Source organism: Varroa jacobsoni, unplaced genomic scaffold, assembly GCF_002532875.2.
Source record: "Varroa jacobsoni isolate VJ856 unplaced genomic scaffold, vjacob_1.0 scaffold_280, whole genome shotgun sequence".
In the NCBI taxonomy this organism is placed as follows: Eukaryota; Metazoa; Arthropoda; class Arachnida; order Mesostigmata; family Varroidae; genus Varroa; species Varroa jacobsoni.
In genome coordinates, this window is record NW_019213182.1 from 35,376 (window position 1) to 55,812 (window position 20,437).

General features: G+C 43.7%; 1 long non-coding RNA gene across 1 annotated transcript in view; it reads right to left on the reverse strand.

Moving 5' to 3' along the window:
• Positions 1-2,827: 2,827 nt before the first annotated feature.
• The window catches only part of LOC147753709 (uncharacterized), a 25,285-nt gene continuing 7,675 nt past the window's right edge, over positions 2,828-20,437 (reverse strand). The window contains exon 3 of the long non-coding RNA XR_015310383.1: positions 2,828-4,076. This is a non-coding gene — a long non-coding RNA (uncharacterized LOC147753709). The remainder of the gene's footprint in view (positions 4,077-20,437) is intronic.

The window sequence follows — 20,437 nt, forward strand, 5'->3', positions numbered from 1 at the left end:
TAGCTACTTGATTATTAGAGAAACCACGAAGCATGACTGCTTCGTATAGCGCCTTGTCATATAGCGAGAAGCTGATGAAACTATTTTTCGCATCATATGCGCCAGACAGAATTTCGTCGACATCTCGTACAATATCTCGTGCATGCCGCTAGCCAATCGACAGCTCATCGGCGTAACGCGTCGATATCAGAGTAGCCGGTTCAGGCGATCTTCTTTGCCTAACACCTAGCGAACGCAGCAAGAACTGACAAAAAACTGGGCACATATGGCAATGTACGACGTACATCGAAATTAAGTAAGGTTATCACAAGTATCAGTAAATGCTAGCGCAGGCTATTCCCATCCCCCGTTGAAATTATGAGTGACGTTCGAGATGACCACTGACCGGTTGGTCGGCTATGGATCGGCTAATCGCTCTCCCGAATAAATACTGATGCTTCTATATCCTTTAAACTAATATTGCCGATAGATCTGAGCAGCTAAAGGACCCAGGATATCTGATCGGTACCGGCATCGGCTTGCAGTTATAGCACGACCTTGCGAATGATTTCACGCTGTTCATGCTGAGGCCTAGCTATCCACCTTTGGTTGCTTGCTCTCCGCATTCACCAACTGATCCAAATGACTCGTAGCTAGCAAGCGTTGCTGGTACTTGGCGACCTACCAGATTAGAGCTATAGCACTTATGCGAAATGTCCACAGAAAAAGTATAGCGGTGCAGAACGCCGATGTACGGCCTTAAATTTGCTTGGCAGCAAAGTTGAGTAACGGATGAGCCATATTTCATATGGTAATCGGTCTCGTCTTTGCTGCTACCGCTGGGCAAAATGGCCATATGGACGAGATGGACAACTACGTCCGATAAAGCGATGAAATCAAATACCAGAGTCAATAGAGAGTTTAGATAGGACTCCCGTTAGTCCATCCCAAGTGGTCTTGCTACATGACATCCAACGGGTTGGTGAATCGTTCTCGTTACGGGGTCCTGTGATTCGTCTCTACCTTAAGATTTAGCACTGTTGGCAGGTTTCGAAAATTTATTTGATTTTCTAGAGTTGGGTGCGTCGTCGGACAGTGGGTCACAATGTGCTCACAGGAGACTAAATAGGCTGTCGTCCCACTATCTTACTCAATTTGTTGGGTCCGGCTGAGGACGAGCTCAACGGGCCGAATGGTCAGTCGTCAAGAAAACGACAGAGGAGTGATTTTTCTCGTCCTACTTTTAATACTGTCGCTACAATTTAGCGAGCCATTACCGAAGGCGCGGGTGTCAGCCCTTGAAAGGATGGCGGTGTCCGGTGGGGGGGGGGGGGGGTGACGGCGAGAACGTGAATTTATTGCTTGTCTATCTAGCGCCAATACCCCCAGAATAGCTTAAAGCCAATAGTTCTGAGTAAGCGCCTTTGCATTGCCGAAGGGGTTCACGAGGCAATATTGACATGAATGGAGGTCCAGGTAAGAAAACTGCAAATTTGTCTACTGAAGAAGGAGAAGGCGTAAATGTAGGCTAACCCGATATCGACATCAGTAAGCCACTGCATAGAAAAGTTTCACCGGACATAGCTTTGTCTGCAGCGTGTGATAAATTGCTGTTAATTTGTTAGGCAGTTTGATCCCATTGTCCAGTCGGACCAAGGCGTACCGTATATATTGTTTCTAGCGCTACAATGTAGATGAGAAAAAGTCGTATCCAAGCTATCTTTTACGGACCACGGCTAGTAATATATAGAATAGATATAGAAAGATGCATGTATATGCTACAGTTTGTCAAGCATTAGTAAAAACATTATTATACTTATTGCTAAACAATGGATTATATATAATCTTTTCAAAAGTGATAGCAACCTATTATTGGAATGTTGCAGTACTGGATATCTTCTCACCATAAAACCGTTACCTTCAAAGGAAGTAGGAAGCCATAAGCCTGTTCAGGCTATCTAATGACGACACCTGAATAGGTAGTTAAGTAAATAGCAAAGTTCTATCACAATGTAATATATCCAATCTCAGTATTGATTCCTGACAAATGATGCATAACAGGTAAGTTATTACACCGAGGTTAATAACATGGCACTGCCAGTTTCGTCAAACATCTACATGACGAATCTCAAATAGGGCGGAACATCCATCCTCAGCAACATGCCCCAGGCTCAGTGGAGCCGCTTCGAAACCAGCAAGCAACGTTATCGATATGGTCTAAACTTTGTCCTCTGTGTAACTTCAACAATTCAAAAATTCGCGTGAAAACTTAGCTATGCTGTTATATTCAGATGGGCCTCTGAAAATACTGAAAAAAGCATGCAGCGTGCACGACGGCACGAGCTGATTTACTTTAATAAACAAAGTGTCACCCGGTGCAAGTTATTGCCTGGAGAACAAATGAATTTTCATGTAGACCGTGATTGCACAATGGTCATAGTTGCGTTCGCTTTCGGTCCACAACTTGCTTACGAGCATATCGACACAGGATTACTTAGACACCTATCGAAATTTGTAGCATTTTGATAAAAGGTATTACGAAAACTCTGTTCGGGTAACCCAATTGACACGGTTCTTGCTCTATTGATAACACCTTTCACTTCAACGAGAAGTTGTCGATGTTATTGTCACTTCTTGCTGTTATTAGAGGCGGTTCTCGGGCGATGGCTGGCGACACTCAGCTCTGATGTGTGTGGTCGCTATAGCAGAAATAACAGAGCTATACTGATTGGACACCTACGAAGCATTGTGCAGCGTACACACATATGAATAGACCGAGTTACAGCCGTCGGCCATCTTAGGCCGATATTGTTTCTTGTACAGTATAGTACTGCCACCGTCGGTCGGTTGTTCGAAACGACGAAGGCGGGTGTACAGATCCAGCATTGCGCGAGAAAGTGAGCTCGGAAGCGATTTCATCCGGCGACGATGAGCCAATGGCGCGTCAAGTAAAAAGTTTATTGGATGAACACTGTGGTACGTATATCTATAATTTGATCGCATAGAGATATATGCGATGGCTTCTAGCGGTCGATAGATTGCCAGCCTATCTTTAGTCCATGCTATGTAGGGCTCAGTAGACGCTGGTAGGTGACCCCGTTGAGAGGAGAAGTAACACCTATCAGCATCGCTCATTCCGGGAACGCGGTGACCGACAGAAGCTTGGCTGTTTTTCTTCCTGCCTTCTATGTACGACTGTATGGATATGTATGAATACGAGAGAAGGAATAGGTATGATGAGAACCTCACCTCTATCGAAACCGATTCAAGCCCAGACGACGCCTACAACTTCAAACGACTCCGACTACTATCGCCTACACGTTCGGTGAGCCTTGCAGATCGTTCAAAAAGCTAAAGATCATTGACAGCGAACTAAAGAAAAAAGACAACGAGACATAGAGGCAGAAACAGAAAACTCCAGTATTCATAGATGCGTTCGAGTTTGACTCAGATTATGCAGTGGCCAGTATCGACGAGCTCTGAGCAGTTTGTGGCTGTTCGGTGTTCAAGGTAGTGGCAGCGAACCGGCAGCTACTAGACGCACCCCGATGTCCGCTGAACATGTAGTCCGAAAGCTACCGTCTAGCTCTTTGGCCGGTAAATTGGTTCGTTTAATTAAGATCAACCGCTGATGATACCTACTGAGTAGCGCGATTTCCCGACGGTGGCGATTCCGCGCCACGCCTCTCGCTAGAGCAAGGAGGTGTGAGATCGACGAACTCACGCGATTGCGGTCGGCGCTACGATCACTGCGAGGGCGGAGTGCGGTTTCCGGCACGAAGAAGATACGACGATGGAGACAGAGAGAGAGAATCAGTTCAGCGGAACTAACGCGGCCTTTTTACATTGCGTTGGTTGACTTGAGGCAGCCAGCTGTGCGGGCAATGGTTCGAGTATTTGAGGGGTAGGCTTTTATTTGAAGATATCATTTCGTGAAGGTTTCTCTGCTCTCAAACTGTACGTCTAGGGCCGCAGCTTCTAGCAGCGTTAATGGTGTTGATACGTCTTGTCGGTGAATTGCATCTTCGTCTCAGGTTGATAACGTGCGCAAACCTGGACCCACGAGTCGCTTGATCTTTTCCGCCTGCACGATACATCTGTAATAGATACGCTTGCTTAGGTTGGGGCTCGATTATCGAGATCGAGGGTCAGAAGGAAAAAAGAAACCGCATAATATAGTGCCTGTGATATTCTCGCTAAAGACATCGTTTCTGACGATGAAAAGGGGCGAAGCAGTGTTCCGCTTTGATGTGCCGCTATGCATCGACTACCTAGAGGTGCTACGATCAGGATGAAAACATATCGACGAATATCGCAAGAAGATGATAATCCTTCGGGTCTGTTCACGTTTGCTCTACCATACATGCATATACTTGACAAAGAACTCGAAGCAAGACTTCTTTAGGATACAAAACCTAAGGCAAGACGTCTATCTCATTGAGTACTAACATAGCTTGCTACGCAACCTGTAAAGGCAATGTGAAACTAAATTACGATAGTGTTATCCAGTAAGACAAGGTGTTATTTGCGAATTAATTAACTGTTTTTTTTTCTTCGAAGGACATCACAGGACTAGACAACTAGGCCCTATTTAAAAAAAGAATCTCGATTCGAATATGTCCATGCTGTAGGTGATAACATAATCAATTGTTTCGCCGGTTGCTTTGGCTTTATTTGAACACCTTAGCTAATTTATATATATATATGTTGTTATATATAAATTAGCTAAGTGTTATATATACGCGTTGTATTAGTGGTCTGCGATTGCCGATGCAGCTGTTGCAGCTCCCTTTAGAAGATTCTACTCGCTGTTCCGGCAAGATGCTCTAGACGATACGGTTGCACAGGCCAACTTTGACTTATTTATTGAAGTCAATTTCGATATGGAGCAATTTGTTTATACCAATTTGTCCTTCTTTTCGATCCGATTGTCATTGGTGGCGCCACCCACATAATTGCAGTTTTCTAGTTCGCAGGCTGGCTCGACTGCTGCCCACAACGACCCGCACGGGCGAGTCTGCAAACAGCAATTGACACCAGTTAAAATACCAAAAAAACCCAGCAGTTAACAAAAGAAAATGGGCTCTGAAATCATTAGTCACTATGTTTTCAGTTGTTACGAAATTTGTCGTTACGAACGAGCGCTTACGCGCCTTGCTGTTTGTTTCTGCTGTCCCCAAAAAGCAGAGACATCATCTCGGAGAGATCTCAGCGAGCGAAAACGGATCAGTTCCCTCGGTGTTCATCTGGAGAGTGAGCGAGAGAGATCTGCATCTCGCTAGATCACTTCCTGGTACCGATGACCTAGATCCTTCTACCCTGAAGATCTGACTGTGCCGTGTGCACTGCTGTTATGTCTGACCGATCGAAAACTCTCAGAAGCTTCCCCAAAACGAATTTTTGCCAGCACTAACCTATTGTCGACCGCTGTAGCAGCGGCGGCAAGAATGAATCCTCTCTAGAAAAGATAATACGATATAGTCAGCAGTCTCATTCTGTACATACAGTCAACTATAGGCAATACGGTCTCGCGTACTCGAGATACATACAGCCTAATAGTCGGAGATAGGTATACTTCAACTACAACGGATCGAATTCGACCGATGCCTGGCATCGTTTCTGCAGCACTGCCGTTACCGGCATTACTACTCAGGCAGCAGCCCTAGCTTTTCGCTCGGTTGCATAACAGCTTCCGGTATATCCACTGGCAAAGGCAGTCATGCCTTTAAGCCTGTCGAGATCCTTCCAGTGCCCTGCGACGCCAACAACTTCTCGCCAGAACCAGCAGCCTACCACCCCCCCCCCCTGTTAAAAGCAAGCTCAATTTTGGCGCCGGGTTAGGACCTCCCCGATTGACGCCACTCGACCATGTAATCTTGAACTTTAAAATCCTTTTCTCTTTAGCTGCCGGTTGCGAGCGAGAGAGCTAGTTCACCCCCGCAAAAAACAACTATTCGAGGATATAGCTGCTTCTAGATGGTTGGTGGATGGATATAGCGGGGTCTTGCTGCTGCCGCCGCCAGTAATTATTCGTCATTGAAACAGAAGGTTAGGCTCAAACGGTATCAGCTAAAGTGATGTAGTCCTACTGAAACTATGAGAAAAACTATTGGCTTGATGTTCGATACCTATCCATCACAATGTTGTAGCACTCTAAATGTCAGCCACCAACGACTCACTGCTTCGTTAACACCGTGTAAAATACACGAAATTTATCTAACGCATGGTGATAAAGTGTAATAATCTATTATAGATCATATGTAGAAGGGAGACATATAATAGCGTATATATATATAAATACAAAGTATCTTTTATCATGTACACTTTAAACGTTGTCGTACCGTCAAATGCTTGCTTTGAAGATCGTAAATGAAAATATCTGCAGACGCGTCTATACAATCAGTGTTGATCCGTCACACATAGTACCCTAGAAAAATACTGAATATGATTCAGGTGCGGATCTACTTTAATGGGTTTGGCTGTTGTTATTTAGTCTTTTCACGCCGGACGAATGCTAAAAAGAGTACCAACGTATTTTTCTGCCCGAAATTACCTGTCTAAATGATCGCCAATTTTTAGGAGGCTTCTGACGAATCCTAGAAAAATACTCATGGGGCAAATCGGACGGTCCTCTATAGGATTCAGGCTTAAAGGGCTCGAAAATTGATCAAGACGGCTCAAAAAGTCATTTTTGAGATACCTAGGTTGTTTATACAGAAATATCCAGCCCTTTAATTGCCTATTAAAACATCAAATGTTGCGGTTAGTCTTTTTGAGACTTCTAAAGGGTCTCTCTTACGTGCCTGTTAAGCTTTTTTTTCAAACAAAATTTAATACCCCTAAGTTGCCAGTATCGTTTTATGTACGGTCACTGTTAAAAGTTAAAAAATAATTATCTAGTCCTTTAGGTTCTGAATCGCAATGAGTATGGGTTGTCTTGAATAAATACGACCGTCAGAAATCACACTGAACACAAATAACTTGTAAACAACCGTTGTTTAAAATGTCCTTTGTTTATTCAAATACATTCTTAGGAACGAATCATAAGAAAAGTTCCAGCATGTATGTGCCACATTGTACGTGCCCAATCATGAACAAACACAATCCAGATACTGTTGTCTAGTAGATACCGTACGCGAGATGCTTGCCGTCTGCCAACATGGTGAACCAGCTTGTGAGACAGCAAGATCATAAGCGCCATCTGATGGCCACAACAATTTCCACGATTTATCCATGCTTGTCGAAACGACCTGTCAGTCGGACGCAGACAGGAAGAAACTAATCAGACGTCAGGCGGTAGCTTATACCTATTCCGAAGTTACGATGTGGCTAATCACATCACGCCTCGCATTCACTGTGTTCGTTGAGAGAACTTGCTGACAACTTATATCTTTTTTACGTCGAGGTATTTGTGTAGCTGCTTATCATGACTGTTTGGGTAAATAAGCTAAAATGTACGATGAATCTATCACAGGTTATCGTATTATGACGATACTCATTATAGATGGCTGAATCAGACGCTGACTATAGAATATCGGCTTCATCAAACCCCGCATCTGTTATCAAGCAGGATCAAACCTAGTTAGGTTTAAAATTGAGAGTATGTTGCAATCAAATCATTAGGTCATGGGGAATATGTAAACTTTGCTGGTATACTATAGCTCTACGATGTAAACCACGATCCCCTCACGTGGTACCTCGTTGAAGCGATGTGATTTTGACACAAAACACTCGGTAATTTTTCTCTTCAGGTAGCGATAGTGGCCAGTTGGTAAGAAAGACCGTTCGCATTAGAGACCCTGATCCCATTCACAGCTGAATTAATCTATAAGTTAAATTTTAAGTAAGTTATCATCGATACCTTTTCTAAACATGATTGTACCATCACCGGACTGCTGGTCAATATGACATTAACACAATACAAAAAAACTTTAGACGGTTTGCTTTCCTTCTAAACGTCAACGGGTCAGTTCTGCTCATGTTTTTTTTATTACGCAAACGTTTGGGCAGAATAGAGCTCTTGGTTGAAAACTATGTATCTCAATAAAAAATAGGCACACACTTCTGCTTCGGTCAACTCCAGCGTCTGAGAGTATCTCGGCATAGTAGTCTTGGTTTAAGTGGCGACGTACTCCTTACCTTATAGGGTATCTAAAGAAGATACCTTAAATAAAAGATCAAAGAAAACAACCTATTTCTATTTTTTTGTTAAGCATTTGCCGATCCAGGCTGCAATGTTATACTCCATTATCAGCGCTGCAGCAATACGAATACCATTATAAACCAGATGTTTTAGACTTATCGAAATAGACCCTTCGCACCCCGATATGCCATCTTCGTTACGCGAGAAGTTTTCGCTGCTGCTGGACACTACTAATGGACCCTCAATGTTCCTTAAATAGATATCTGCGTAGGAGTTAGCGATTCAGATCCGAGCGTCCGTAGTACTTTTTTGACCAGTAGCTTCTAGTCTTGACTAGCCGCTTGTTCCAAACACATGCTCGTCATCATTCCTAGGTCTACCCCATTCCATCCTGTCCAGTGGTTGGCGGCGAGCCCAATGCGAAAATGCCGACCGATCTCGTGACCCAGTTGCTGTAGTGGTGACGAGCTGCAGGCGGAGCCGAATCATCATGTGGTTCACAAATCTGGGTTACACCGACCGTCATCCTTTCACTGTGTGAACCAGTCGCCATGTTATTGTTGATGGTCCTTTTGATTGTTCGTTGGAGGTTCCGGCCGCATTGTCTCGAATATAGCGCACCGTTACCGCTGGCCGATCGTCGCCGCTGCGAATGATGTCAATACCGATCTCATTGCACAACCGACTTCCGCAAGTTGTGCACGCTTATTGCATAAAATAGGGACTATTCGAGCGATGGTAGTCCCTCCCGGGTCCTCATCGCACCGGTGCAATATCGCCACTGCCGCTCTTTCTGTCGCTGTCGATTGACAGCGATAGTGCAAGGCAGTCAGGGAGAGCCGACCCCGTTCCCAGACGATACAGGACAGACCAACTGTTCCTGAATGAGTCAACCTGGTACGCTGGCAACACGAATGGCTGGTGCCGAGCACCAGCGGCGAGAGAAACCGATGCCGGTGACAATAACCACTCGCGGGTCCTGTACATTTGGCTGGTCTAACCAAAAGCATCGGCATGCACCTAATCATCTCGCGCTATTTTAAGTCGGTAGGCATAAAGGCCTTCGGCACAGTATCTACGTTTTATAGAACGTCATTATTTTTAGTCGGCCGTTTTATAGTTTAGAATAATCGGACGAAAGCGTGATTTCTGCTAACTGTGTGCTAGTATATGAAAGTTTCGTCGTCTTGGCTTTATTGACCGATATCCGTACATACAGGATGCCCAGTATATATTGCCGTTCATTTTGCTGAAATGATTTTTCTAACGGACGTAGGTTTATTCGCTATCATCATGAGTAGAAGACAGCAGTTTGTTAGAAAATCATAAGCTTTTCATGACCGTTTAGGTCACTAAACCAAGTGTATTCCTGGACATTAAGCCGCCAATACTATAACATGTCACTGTTTCGAGGGTCGACTTTTTGTTAATAATAAACATATCCATCCCGAAATGCACATTTTGCCACGTTCAGCCAATTTCGTCCAAATATCTATTCTCAATTATCACGTGCAGCTGATGAATGAATTACGTAAATATATATATATATATATAGGATATTTGCCTACGGCATGATGATACGGGATGATCTCGAACTGTTCTCTGACCACGTTTCGTATCTGTGAATGGTATCTTTCAAACTGTGTACACGGTTACACGGTTTCTTGATATGAGACGGGCTCAGATCATAGCATTGTGAGCGCCTACTGCGTCACATTCTGTGATAAGCGAAAGGGTAATTTGAGGGAAGTAATGGTCTTGCCACAGAAAAGCCGTTGGTGTTCCCATCAGTCCATAATGCCTCGTCGTTGTCTGCCTAAACGTCTTGTTCATATCTCGTGCGTTTGACTCGCGATCGCCTGTCGACCGATTCGTGTTGACTAGAATTCTTCACATCTTCAGCCCACAGTCGGTTCCTGCTATGGCCGTCGCTGTTCGTGATGACGGTGTGCCCCCGTCGCACCATTTTCAGCATTATCTATCTATTTCTTGCTTCATTTTTTTCACTATGGCTACAGCCATTAGCGTACTACAACGTGTCGCTGTGAACCACGACTTCAGCTGTTACCCTGTATTCTCAGCACCGCTTTTGAGGTCCCATGCCAATTCTGCAGCAGTAGCAGCCGGTGAAGTCTATAGCGTACACGCCCTCGAAATTAAAAAGTGATCAGTGTTCAAGAAGCTGCCCGAAAGATTCTCGGCCAAAGCAGCCTGCCCCCTAGGCGACTGTCGACGTGACCCGGGAAGTAGACTTCCTCTAGGTACTTGACAGGTAGTGCTCAGGACAAAGTTACATGACAGGGTGAAAAAACAGGGTCGTGTCCGTTCTCTCTTTAATCGTCGTATTCCATTCTGCTTTGGTTTTCCTGCCTCTCCATCAGATCAATGCATTCGTCTGTCTAGCAGGCGATCGATCTTTTTTCTCGTAACCTTGGGCGAGGCGGGTATGGGATAATGTAACATTGGCCGTTACGATTATCATTATCAGTCTCATCTGCCTACTGGGCAACTCTGATCATCTGTCTAGGTTCTATAGACATCGGTTCTAAGAAAGTTTAACTGTTTGCCGTATATGTACCGTTGAAACGGGTCCGCAGAAATTGACATCTACCGAAGTATACAAACGAGCTATTGCACTTTTGTGTGTGTGTAAGAACACAATATTAGCTCATTAGAGAAAATTCAATAAAGGCCTTATGCTGAGCTATGGCTAATAACGAGTAAAATGAAAACCGTAACTAGCATGATGTGGTGTATCTTAGATTTTCAGATTAAGTAGGATAGACTCGTATAACGTTAAAAAAAAAAAAAAAAAAAAAACTATAAGAGGAACCAAACAGTCTAGAGAGGAACATATGATCCGAAAAAATATTTTCGAGTGTTGCGGTTTGCACCACGCGCCTTTTTGAAAATGTCTTTCACCGAGGGATGGCGGTGGAACGCTATGCGGCCACGGTAGGCTCTAGTCGGCGACAGCGTTGGCGCGATATGAATCATCCAGCCGAACTCAATTCTGGCGGTATACAGATTCGGATAGATGCTATGTTGCGATGCAAATGAAGTAGAGAGCAAGTTTCGTTGCCAACATTCGTTGTACTCGTAGTATTCTCCCTTAACTAAATGCCTCCCCGTCCAGGCTAAACCTCGATGAATCAATCTATCAGCGAAAAAAAGCTTAGGTTTTAGAAAAAGAGAAACGTGAAGAAAAAAAAACGCCAAATTTCAAAAGTTCAAGTTGGTAGCATTTCGTGGGGATGTAATATAGCCAAGCAAGGAAAGTTCATGCTTCGCTGAGCAATTCGGCTGTCTCCGCATGCAGTGGAGGCGGCCAGCAGGACGCATCATTGTGATAAAGCCACCGCCAATGCCGCCACCATCGTCGGCGTTGTTGTCTGCACAAAACGTTTGCTTTTCTGCGCGAGACGAAGCTCTTCGCGCTTTCAGAAGTACCAGTAGTAGTAGTTGTAGTAATAAAAGCTCCGATGCACTCTACCTCGCCTCCGATTAATATCCGCCGTATCGCTCTTCTGTTCTATGGTTAACAATTCATCTCCGAGGAAAGAAGTCCCCGTTGGCTTGTTGCTGTTGACCACTAGCACAGAAGCAGAAGCCAACGTGAGGTTAAGCGTTCCCGGTGTTTACTATGTAGTTCTATTCCAATTGTTATAGAGATGTAGACGAGCAGCGGTAACGAGGTTTGTGCTCTTGAGCAACTCTGCCCTGTCGTGCGTTTGTTAGGAACTCACCCCTCGGTGGGCACAACGTGCAGCGCACGCGTTCAACTACTGTTACCGCTAATCGCAAGGATTTATGAGTATCGGTAAGGCTGGCTGTGTTGGTTTCAGTGCAGTGATTGGTGTGGGCGAACTCAATATAACAAGAGCTTACTAATGCCGAAGGAGGTATCATCAGAAAGCACCCAGCCAGTGCTGGACGAAGCTCCCAACCCGATAAGGACCGCGGCTTGTAGTGTGTCAAGTGTCAGGGAGCTGGCCTATTCTAGGTCGTCGGCTCGCCTTTACCAGAGGCGGCAAGTGCACCTCACATAATACGAAGCAGACCTGCTGTGTCCTCGGTCCACTGTTACAAAATCTGTTTTCTTTCTCAGCAGACACGGAACGTCAGACGGACCATTCGCAAGAATGTCATTATTTATATCGATTATAGTGAACGTTCGTACCGAAATGACCATCGAACGATTATATTACGGGCGAATATTACGAGCGTCGGTCAGTATCAGACTCACTATTATTAGCCAAATCATCGTGGCACGTTCTGCTGAGAAAGGTCAGTTGCGTGTCAATCTGGTGAGCTAAATGCTTTATCTGTCTGACTGGCGTCTGGCGCTGACGTCCAACCAGATAATAGTATCTGAAACATCTAAACTTAGAAATACAGATAGTCGATCCAATCTGGTCTCGCTTTGTTATCGTCGATTTTACTCGGTCGCGCTTGTGGAGAAAAGTTACTGCTTATTTCGATGTAATTTAGAAATGGAACCTATGAAAGCCCGTATTCATCCCATCATGGTAGGTAGATAAAGATGGTAACTTGGATAAAGCCTAATTAAATAGGTAGCAAGCTAAGTTATCTTCTCCACGGGCAGAGTAAACGTATTTATATAGTTCTCATGTTTACACTTAGACCATGTCACGGTGAAGACAAGCTAAGAACGCTTTGTATCATTTCAAATTTGACCGCCACTTTGCCTCAATGAAGCACTTTAAATACTAATTATGTCGCTGAGAAATCGGGTTGATTCAGCAGTATTGCCAATTTGTGTTCATCTCAACTGTGTTAGCACTCCGCTAAATGCTGCAGGTACGTGCCACCACATCCGGACCAGTGCTCAGCCTTCTATTCATTCCTGAAACTGAGTCTGCTACTGGAGTTATCCGATGAGTTAGATTCACTAATTCTATTATAAAGCTCCGCAAGATAGACAGTAGAAATTCCCTTCAAATGCATTTGTTCCATATATCTCCTCACAAATATAGTGGGCGCTGGCGTAACCTAATTAGATACGCAGGATACATTGTGCTTTATTCGCTCGTTACAGGCGACGCCACTATTGAATCAAAAGGGCATTTACGTTTCAACTAGTTTCCTACATTTGGCCTCTATTTTTTGCATAGATCCTTGAACTCACCCGTCACTCTCTCATCCATCGGTGTTGCCTTTCGGGAAGTTTCATTATTTGCGCTAGACGCACCATCGTCGGTCGAACGTCCGTTTACGCTACTATACGTTATGAACAAATAAACAAGGTACTCTAGATAGTAAGTATGTCTTCCCTAAAAATACGACAATCTCTGGCGAACGATTTGACACTCTTGAAGCACAGTCTCACCAGCTCGGCCGTCCATACATCTGACGGCGGAATCTCTTTGTTCGATAGTCACACGAACAGCAACTTGTCAGCCGCAAGACAAGATAGTACCTGCCAGACTCTGGTAGCAACAGCGATACATCATAGAATGATAATTCTGTCATGCACTAAAATAAACGTGTTTTTTGTGACAGATTCCATCTCGTTGGTTTCTGCAAACTACCGATTAGAGCAGGCGTATTGTCGATAAGCGGCCTAGAAACAGGCCAAACTCATTCAGCGGTATGTGTAAATGTGATATTGCTATAGCGTTTTGTTCAGCGAACGCCAACTTGTACGTGCCTATGACAGATTTGTTCATACGGCCCATAAGAATTTCGCTTCGTGCGGCCTGAGGACGACGGCAGGCAAATGTGGCCAGCGAAAATCAAGCGAAAAAAGTTGCTTTTCGAAATTGTTACCCTCTTCGGAAACGAACTCTTTTTCTTTGAAAAGATCGGAACGGTCGTTGTGTAGCGTAGAGATAAATGCGTATGCTTGTGTGTTTCTAAGCCAGAGATGTTTTTGTTTCTTCTTTAAAAGCATGAGGAAACAAATCGACAGACTCGTTGCTCAGCCTATAGGGAACGGCTTAGTATAACATGACAGCTGTGAAGAGTGGTCGTGAGAAAGGCACGATATGTATTCAAAAATGAGCTGGTGAAATTGTATTATAAAAAAGAAAAAGATTTCATATAGAAACATTGACAGAGCTCCTAAGAAACACTTATTTAAAATGAGATAGATAAAAAGCAGGCGACTTATTAGGGGCAATGTCTTATTCACAAAGCTCCCATTGTGGTTCATTTGATTTATCAGATTCTTATAGCATTCTTAAGACAGCCGAACGAAATCGTCACATTATAAAGCAGTTTTTCTCGTTTCGTGACCGCTTGAACAAGTAGTGCCTCGTGCTGACCATGGCGTCGGCGGGTGTACGCTTCTTGCCAACACTAGGATCTGGCCCAGTTTTTTTCATTTTATCCGACCCAATAAAAAGGCCCAACAAGCCTTGTTGGCCTGTTGAGGTCTGCTAGCCACTCACAGTTTATGTCAACATACGAATTAGATTCGGTATTACCGTGAACACATTAAGCAATGTCGCAACACGCAGCGCCAATTAAGTACCGACGAAGGTAAGGACTTGGCATATATACAGTCAGCGGCCCTGCCATGGAATAGAGAGAAATCAAATCGAAGGAACGTTATCACTTTGCTAGAGTACATAGATCGCACAACAAAGGAGCGCTTCTGAAGGAAATCTTGTTGGTTAGCGAAGCGTCCGCAGTCAGTTTCGTGACTTAACTCTGATCGTGCAGCTTCAATCAGATCATCGAACGATAATCTGCCGACGACAGCTGACGATCCGACTGATTATCCCAAAGTCATCGCCCCATGGGCAAACGCTTTAGAGGAGCTAGACTCTAAAAGATGTGTTTATTCTTTACATCTTGAAATTCCTCTTGTCAAAACTTATCGAACCACTAAGGCGGCGAATGGTTAGAAAACTTCCAAACAATTCATGAACGGACGGTAATGTACATAATCTCGAAAGTTATTTGTTAGGAGTTCCGATAATAAAAGTCATACACCGTTTCGAATTATAATATTTATTGCAACTTACTAATTGGTGTGACATCAAACTTTCAACTGATCGTGATCAACTTCACACCCTTTTCAACAAAGAAATTTTGAATTTTCGCTGAACTTCGCCACGCAGACTTTTTTTTACCCTGCGGGCCTTTCGTTGACAATGTTGGTACGCGTTCCCTGCTTCAGATCGTCCGAATTTAAATCTTACAGCTCCTGATAGTAAGGTCATTAAATGTAAGTTACAACTTTTCTTTGTATCCGTCCAGTACTTGTAATCATAAAAAATAGAAGTAAAGGTCGTAAGAGTTGACGGCGTAGATAGGCTCTGCTGAAGGACCACATCGCACCGCGTCTGCAAACCTCTTTAACAGATACATCCTTTGTGAATTATTTAGTAGACCTTCTTGTCGTCGGAGCCTTGCACTGTGGCGGCGTCGACGGTGTTGATATCGTCACATAAATTTGAAATTTTATGTTATTCTTTCAACCGCAACCACAAGGGAAGTTCCTTCTTGCTTCGATCCCGTAAGTCGAAGAAAATACTGGTATCAACCGCTACACTATGGAGCTTGAGTCTGTTCCCTCCCCTTGCATTGCTCTAGGTTAGGTAGCACTGTGGGCTTGGCACTGCTCTCCCCTTCGCATTGCAGTACGCTGCTGTGTTTCTATCCCGGTATGTGGCCGGACGAAACGGCGACAGGCCAACAAAGAGCGTCAAGGTTAGAGAAAACGAATCCTGCAAAGCCATGCGTCGAGAGATTCGGTCTTTAGCCCAGGCAAGCGACGCATCCTATCCTCGTATGATACCTAACCCGCTATGCTGAAAGCTCGGATGTCCGTGCGGGCCGTTGACACACCGAACTGGCGGTGAACAAAGTAAATAGCGACAACACCAAAGTACCAGTTGCAATGAAGAGTTACTGACGAGGAGAACTATACTAAGGGATTTTCGAGTAACGAAGGCCCCGACCGTAGCAACAATGGCCACTAGCGACATTAGCAAACGATCTCGGTACTGCTAAACAAACAAAAGGGCATCTGGCAATAGCAATGGCCCGGCTCAATGGTGAGGTAGGGATACAGAAGGCTTTGCTCGGATGGTCGGCACAACTTATCATTGTGGGATCGCCCACTGAAATCATATAAAGATTAGTGGCGGAAACAAAAACCATGTCGTCTGGTCACACGAGTAGACTTTACGCAACGCTTTTCAATACGACATTATTTATTTTATCATAATACTGACAACGTACTTGTTCAGCTTTATTAAAGAGGATCTGGTTTTAATTCTTAATAATAAGTAATGAATAAAAAGAAATAGCAGATCGCTAAGCGTATTAGCCGGCAACTTGATTGGAACCTAACTGAATTTTAGGTTCAGAAGTTCGCGACTGTTGTGGAAAGTTTACGAGCCCTTGTTATCTTTTCTCCGTTACGGATACTACAAGAAGACGATGCGAGATTTGAGCAAATGGCCTCTGTTACCTTCATTGATCTAACATCAGTCCGTGAGTAGTAAGACAGTGTCTGTCTGTGTGTGTATCGTGATAGCAGAATTCGATACGTGTTATTTACATCGCCATTACCTCTACCTCGACGAAAGCTGGCACAGAGATCACACAAGGTGAAAGCGATTTATGTCAATAGAAATTCTATGCTTGTCTATAAAGATTGCTATGAGTATATGATAATATGATTGGTCTTAATAACATTAAGTTAAAGCTAATAACATTAACTTTAACTTAAGGAGCGTAGCGGCATTTGAGTTTCAGCAGTTAACAATGAAATGGAATAGAGGCACTTGGTTGCATCTATAGATAAGCGTTTCTGTTGCACTGCGTCTGATCACAACAACTGTTCACAACTCCTGCACGTCTTATACGTGCACATACTAAGGTGCACAACAGCGTAAATTTATTCAGAACGACTGCTACATTCTGTGTTTAAGCTAGGTTTTCTCGTAACGATAAATTATGCATAGTTGGGCTTACCTGCTTAACGGCAAGGAATCCCTGATGAAGAACCATAGAAAGGAACCACGCAGGCATCAAGCAACACACAAAATGTCTTTCGTGGTCCTTAGAAATCTTCGGAGAACACCGAAGCAAATCGTACAAACCCGGCACTGCCAAACGTTTCCCTACCAATCACAACAATATTATGGCCTATCACGTATGGCATGTTGCTGCGTATATGAGTCAATATTAAATTATCACAGCCGAGCAGCCTTCGTTGGCGGAACGAACGGCACAATATGTTCGACGTGTTCAGGAGATGCGTGACATCAGTGCTTGCTTCGTCACTGCACGAATGCACTAGGAAACAATGATAGAAATCCATCTCAGCCGGGTTCAAGGATAAACGTATATGAGCCTTGAATGCTGCGGGATAATTAGAAATTCGTTGTATAACCAAGTGCTTTTTATTGCTAAATATTGCTTTTTACCAAACAAGTACAGGATACACAGAGAGATATTGTAAAAAAAAAAAAATACAATAGGCACGTTCATGTCACTCGTTGGCCCGTACAGCGACTTTTTAACATGGCCCTGTCAGTTCCATGGCTGTTGGTAAGTTGAGCTGAAAACTTGAATTATGTACATGGGAAGCGCGCCTATCTGATATGATAAAACGTTGTTATATTTGCTCTCTGCTTTCCATATTCTAAAGGCCACCAGGACATAACCATAATAAAAGTCAGCCATTTGTGGCGGCTCTTATATATCACACACACATAGTTGCACAATCATTTTCATACTATGAGTCAGAGCCCATAATAAAAACGTTTGCCGATTCTCAGGAGTATCGTTCCAAATGCACTGAATTATGTCCGCGTAGCCAAAGGCGATTAGACTCAGCGATCGCTGAGTGTTGTTGGAAAGCTGGCAGGCTCTTAAAATTCTAGTTTGACTTAAACGCTACGTTTACCTTGGTATGGAGGTTACGTGAAATCGTTGTCACCCTCCAGTGAGGTTGGACCACTCATCTGAGTGTCGTAGAGTTGCCGCGCGTAGGGACTTTTAGAACTTCTACGCCATCAAAAACAAGTCCGTCACCGTCGGCGGCGACGATTCAGTCCGTGTCGAACTGTCAAAAACGAAAGCAAGAAGTAGCTCTTGCGAGGTGAAAAGTTCTGCGCCGGCCGGACGCCTGTACACAAGAAGCTGGTCGTCGACAGAATGAAGCGTTTGACATTGTCGACACCGGAGTTTGCTACAGCTGCTGCCTCCGCCGTTGCTTGAAACCTGACGTGCAGGGGGCAACGTTACGAAATCCTTTTCACCTAATAGCAGTTAGTTAAATTCCTACCTAATTCGAACTAGGGTAGAACTAAACCCAGGGTAGATGAGTTATGGTGAAAAGTAATTCAGATCAATGGGCGATAAAATGTAAATGAATTGAACGACGCCAGAGCAAGGTTCTACGACAGAATCGAATAGCTCGATCGGTTATAGTTATTTATTATTTTTTTAAAATATAATTACGGATATTTTATTAATTGAAACCCAATGTATGTACCCTCACTTAAAAACAACGCTTGTCTCCTGTTATAGTTACGTAAGAATTTGCATTATACCAAAGAAACTCCAATTAGAATTATGAACCCTTCTAATTAGCATCCTTTTAACGAAGAAGGTGTCGCCTTGGATTAAATTCGTGCCACCCGAAATGCTGACTACCCTGACGATGCATGCGAACGCCACAAACTCCGAGGGCAGAATTTGTCTTCCATAAAGCTCATTAGAAAAAAGGGGCAGGCAACGATTTAGGAATGACGAACAAATGTCTTTGGAAAGAATTTTCATCGATGGAAGGGGACCAGGAGCAAAATGATGGCTGACTAACGAAGGCCCATAAAAGCCAATGGCGTGCGTGACGAATTGGCCAGCCAGGAAATAGGGGTTGAAGTAATTAGTCGTCTGCTTCGTAAGATGTTATATAATAGCAAGAACGTGCAATGCTTTGAAGATGATTACAGTTGCAATTGCCGCTTTTGTCTGCGGTCGTACGTATAGAATTGGCTTGGGTCATTGTGTGTTCAAAGCAATATATGTCTTGTCCATCACTCACAGGTCACTGGGGTGGCTCTAGCAAAAATCGCTAACCTTATATAATCGTTTTACCGAACTTTTTTTTTTCTGTTTTCGGTTCATTCGAGGGGCACAGACGCTACCGAATCTATGAATATATAATTATGTGAAGAAACAGTAAACTTCATGGTTTTATCGATAATACTCATTAATTCGAATTATATTAGAATAATTAGACGAATCTATGATAGTTTCGAACCAGTGTCTAGACTTAAGCAAGATGACAATAGCGTTGCGTATAATATATGAACGCACTTTTAATTGAAATTTTTGTTAAAATGCCAAGCAATACAAGGCAGCATCGTGTTGGTGAGGTGAACGCACCTAGTTGTCCTTTTTGCGTTGTCGGAAACGATTTGACCTAAAACTGCCCTTTGGGAAGTACCCTTTACCCTGATAGCAAACGATTGTGTCGATACGAGATTGTGCGATACTCCTATGAGGTACTTCCTTTAAAAGCGCCGTAAAGGTGAGGTTAAGCTATTGCGCGAGCGCCCATCCGGATGACCTCCACGCTCGTAACCCGTTAAGTGTTCACCCAGAAGGTTCCGTTACTAGTGATCTTAATAGGGGGTTTTCAGCATCCTGCCATCACTCATTGAACGAAAATAGTATAGAGTTAGGTGAAATTACGTGTGCAGCCTCTCTGAGCGGTGGTCGAATGACTATATGTGCTCTTGTATCGACAACGGGACTTCTGAATTTTATAAAGATAACAGCTAAAGGGGTCAGCCTCACCAAGGAAAAGACTACCATGACCTTCACAATGAGTCTTTGTAGTTCATTGACCGCGCCTGGGTGGATACCCTTGGATCGGCTTAAGCGACCGCTAGTTAGAGTAACGGATCAGAGATAGTACTCATACTTTGTACAAGTGAGCTTCAACATGCTTTCTCAGTTGCAAGATCGATTTTCCTACAAACCGGCTCAAGCGGATCGAACGGCGTGCTAATGATCAGATGCCACACAAGCTTAGGAAAAACATAGTCTTTCTCGTCAAAATACTGAAATTCAGTTTACTCGATATCAATTAAGTAGATTTCGGGAACAAAGGCTTTTGATTTAGTTGATGTACATTGAGTAAATCCCCAAATCGACTGGCAGTATCTTAGGTTTACCTAAGCCATACAGTGCTTGAGAATTATGCCTTTTAGTTACCCCATATAAATTTCGCTCCGGCCTCTTTAAAATGTTTATTCCAGACATAAAATATTGCATATGTATGCGGTATAGCGCAAAAATCTCTTGATTGTAATTATATAT